Source organism: Penaeus chinensis, chromosome 10, assembly GCF_019202785.1.
Source record: "Penaeus chinensis breed Huanghai No. 1 chromosome 10, ASM1920278v2, whole genome shotgun sequence".
NCBI lineage: Eukaryota > Metazoa > Arthropoda > Malacostraca > Decapoda > Penaeidae > Penaeus > Penaeus chinensis.
Window position 1 is genome coordinate 1,662,319 of NC_061828.1, and position 5,000 is coordinate 1,667,318.

Here is a 5,000-nt window from a genome sequence, read left to right on the forward strand (position 1 = left end):
TATTATATCTAAATAATATATATCTAAACATAAGATATATACTATACAGTTTAAAACTAGACTTTTATACATATCAAATAACGTGGAACAGGGTCTAAACTAAACTATATGAACAATAAATGTATATTTCTTCAGAACCTATTCCAATGCATCTCCAATAAAATTCAAGGTGCACATATCTAGGTACTCTAAGATAGTATGATACGGGAATCAAAAGGTTCATGTATCTTTAAACCATCATCTCGGTGGTTAATTATTTAAAAGAACTACATTCCTCTTCATATGCGAGCTTTCAATTTTAATTGTTAAATTCAATCACGTTCAAACTACCTGGCATATATACTTGGTTAATGCAAATATAACCACACACTTTTGTGAGTGCTAATCCTTGTTAGATAAAATAACAATAATGCTTATTTCAAGATGTCTTTCTTGCCCTTATACTCATCGCTCTACGAGTCCTCGGTTTACCGTTGTTGGCCAATTCGCTTACCTTTCTTATGTAACTCTGGTTTCCCTTCAAAACGCATAAATCTTTCGCCTTTTACTAAAGATTTCCGTGGAGGGGAACAACTCAATGAGTCTTACTCAATTTTTTATATAGCCCACTTCGGTGGGTTCATAATCAACATAAGCACAGAAAATAAGTGACCTGAACTAACCTGACAATAAAAAGTCTGGACATTTATACTACTCTTGAGTTAGACCACATAAGCGTCAACCCACTTTCATCCTCAGCTAAAACATTAATTTTCCATTTATATTAGTTGTACAGCTACACAGAAAACTATCGTTAGAAAATTAGGCAAAACATTCTGACATACACAACGAAACTTTTTGAAAATTAGTTGTTAACAGTAGAAAACTGTTGCTACCCATGTTTTCCAACTATTCAAGTTTAATATTTTGTGTTCCGACCCACTGCTGCCAAAACATAGTTAAAGCGTCTAAACATAGATGTCATTAACTAACGTACCTATATCAATAAAAAAATATATATATACATTTTTAATTCATTTTTTTTTTTTTTTTTTTTTTACCTCCAGTCGTTCAAATATTCGGTAGTTGATTTCAGAATACTTATCAATATTTTCATGCAAAATCAAAAGTAACTTATCTGTATAATTAAGAATAATCGGGCAAGTTTGGGTTAGCTTATCATATGAAGTAACCGAAATATATTAAATAAAAAGCTATAAAGTGCTGCTACGTTATCCAAGAATATTCAACTCGGTAACGATTTAAATGTGGGTCTACCGTCCAAGACTTGTGTGTAACTCGAGTTAACCACATTTGGGTTAATCGCAGGGGTCAGCACCACCGGAGTGCAATGGTGAGCCTCACCCTGGGAAAACCGCCTTCGTGATCACGGTATCACCGACCGAAACCCGCCTATACTGAGAAGTCCCAGCGCATTGAAATATTTTTTATACAAATATCCAGTCACACTTAACTTTTGCAAAGTCATTCCGAGTGAACGACACTGAGGATCACATTTCGAAATCATGTATGGGGGAAATCGCACGCAATTTTAAAGTGGAGGTTCTCTTTGGCAAATATTCATCCCAAAAATTAAAATTTATTCGAGCTATGTTTTGTCGAACTCCGACTTTAGGAAAAAAATCAGGGGCATTCCATATGCACAGGATACATATGAAAAGCATTTGCATATTTGCATTTATACGTATATATGTATACAAAAATCTGTAGATTTATACATTTATATATATACATTTTTGTGTATATGTATATATATGCATGTGTATATATATATATGATTTACAAATATATAGAAGTCTATATATGGATATGCATATGTCTGTATATACATTTATGTATATATATGTCCATATGTATATTTATTTATTCACAGATACATAAAAGTATGTAAAAATATACATACAAAGTATATAGGTATATATATACATAAACACATATATTTATATCTACCTATATATATATATATAGTCACACATGTATGTTTATATATATATATGCATGCTATATATATATATATGTATATATATATATATATGTACATATATGTACATATATGTATATACATATGCGTATATACATAAATATATATTAAATATATAAATATATATATCTATATATATATGTACACACACACACATATTTATGTATACATATATATGTACATACATATAAATATATGTAAATGTGTAACAATATATATACAATATATACATACAATATACAATATATAACAAATATAATGTATATACATACATGCATATTATATATATAATGTGCATATATGTGTGTGTATGTGCATATTTATGTTATATATATATACACGTTATACACATAATATATATATTATATACATATAATATATATACATATACATAGACACATATATAAACATATGCATATGTGTATATATATTATGTACACGTGCACACATACACACATATAAACACAAATATGTATACTTGTGTGTATATATATACATAAATATACACACACACAAATATTCATCTATATATACATATACATATTTATACTGTTGATATGGTAGAATAACTCATCTTCCCTGCATGCATTAAGCAAGTTTGACTGGTCAATGCATATATGACTGCTGCACTTTACTCTATGTATTGCGGTTCCATGTGGCATATATCTTGCATAACAATCTGACACATTGAATCTGTCCAAAATCTTTTCTACATATTTGGTTTGATTCACCTTGATGTAATTTTTACCTGTAACATATGACATTCCAAGAAACAAGTTTAGTTTACCTAAATTAGTTATTCTAGATTTCTTATAATTGTTCATGTTACTGCTGGCAATAATTAAGCCATCCACCCATAAGAGCACAACATTATCACTGTACCTTTCATGCTTTAGTTACAGACAATGATAACTCTGTGATTGCCACTTTGTTTCAGACCACAATGTGACTTTTACAGTTTACAGTACAAAACATTTCCATCACTATTTTTTTCCTCATATCATTCAGGTTATTCTACATAAATTTCATGATCTATATCAGTATTCAAATAAGCTGTTTTAACATCCATTTGGTGTATTACCATATTTATAGGTACAGCCACATCCAATAAAGCTGTTGGTGCAAAAATTTCTCTGTAGTCAGCATCTTTTACCTGTGAATATCCTTTGGCGACATACCTTACTATGTATATTTCTTTGATGTTTGGTCCAGGTTTCACTGGACCCATCTTCCTACTGCTGTATGTGACTCAGGCAGTGTGGTAATGTCATAGGTGTTATTGTCCTGAAGTAAACAAGATTTCCTCGTCCATTGCTTTCTTCCATTGCAGTCCCTCTGGAGATGCAATACCCTCTTCGTAGGTGACTAGTACTGGGATACGTGACACTCAGTAGCAATGACGTATAAAGCCATTATGTGTCAAACTGGAGATGCTGTCGTCCAGTTCATCAGTAATGTAGTCCTCTAATCATGAAGGTTTCTGTCTTTCTTCAGTTGAATATCTTCTTTCTTCAATTAGGTTATCTGGTGGCTCACCTTGGTTTCCTTGAAGTGATTTTTGCTGAAGTCTAGTCTCCACCAAGATGTCATCTTCATCTGAGGTTTACTCATCATTCCATGGTTCAGCTATATTGGTTAAGTTTTCCATATACTTTACATATCATATTTTCTTTACTGTTTGAGATTCTGCAAAGTAAACAAGTAGGCTGGGCTCTGGTCATCATGGCCCACTATTAATCATTCCTTCCTTACTCTTGGGATCAAGTTTCTTCTTCTCTTGTTCATGTGCAGACTTCTTACTCCCAAAATATTCATTTTGCTGATGTTTGGCCGTCTTCCAGTATGCATTTCTGCTGGAGTCTTCTGCTGGAGTCTTCTGAGTAACAAGCAGCTTTCACAGCATAACCACATATATCTTTGGGTAATTTGGACTCAGTCAGTAAACATTGAGCCATGTCAAAAATTTATGTGTATGATCTCTCAAATGTTCCATTTTCATGTGAAGAGTAGGGTGCAGCTAACTCTTTGTTTACTCTTATCCTCTATAATGACTTCTGAATTCTTTGACACTCTGATCCATCGGGGTGACAACGGCCTACGTTTCTCTGTATACAGGAAGCCTACAAACATAAATGATTATATCCATTACTACTCAGAAAGAAGGTGGAGAATATTCTCACGAAACCAAACCCTACATCTTCTAATGATTTTCTCGTATTACCGTCGTGTAACATTTCCCAGACGATTAGCAGATACTTTGGCGATAATGTGAAAATCACCAGCACATCCGGGAAAAAGATACATGACATGATACGGGACAAGAAGCAGCTCAGAAGCAACCCTAACAGTGCTGTATATCGCATACCCTGCAGCAGTTGCGATACAGCTTACTATGGTGAAACAGGGCGAGGTTTCAGCACCAGGATCAGCGAACATCGAGCTGACATCCGTCACCATAGAACTTCCAACGCCATGGTGGTACGTGTAGATGAAGCTGGACATCTACCCAATTGGAAGGAAGCAAAAATAGTCCATGGAGGACTGTACATACAGAAAAGGAAGGTCATGGAAGCTGCTTACATCGCGACGGAGAAAAGCATCAACGCAGCGTCGGGTAGATTCAAACTATCAAAGGTCGCAGCTGCAATTATACGAACAACAAGTGGGAGGTCACAGTCGTCAGGTAGTTCATCACCTCATGTCTGATATATATATACTCTGTATTTCCCTTAATGTATGTATTTCTGACGAAGACAAAGTCGAAACCGGTCAAATACATCTCTTGTATTGTGAAGATATTCATTCTCATTCATACCTTTTATACATTTGTCAACATGAATGCGGTTCATATACATAAATACATACAAATATATCTATACATATATGTACACATAAAAAATAAAAATGTAAGCTTCCCATGATAAAAGTTATTTGCAAGCTTTTATATATGACCAATATATTTAGAAATGGTTGTAATTTTATGTATCACAAATGGATTTTAAATATATTAACAAGTAAT

At 33.2% G+C, this 5,000-nt stretch overlaps 1 non-coding gene and 1 pseudogene across 1 annotated transcript; one reads left to right on the forward strand and one right to left on the reverse strand.

Annotated features, from left to right (window-relative positions):
- The first annotated feature begins 503 nt into the window (after nt 1–503).
- Nucleotides 504–621, forward strand: LOC125030156. The gene has a single exon (XR_007115345.1). It is a non-coding gene; the product is annotated as a U5 spliceosomal RNA (small nuclear RNA).
- Nucleotides 622–1,278: 657 nt separating this feature from the next.
- On the reverse strand, nt 1,279–1,380 carry LOC125030079 (annotated as a pseudogene).
- Nucleotides 1,381–5,000: the final 3,620 nt, after the last annotated feature.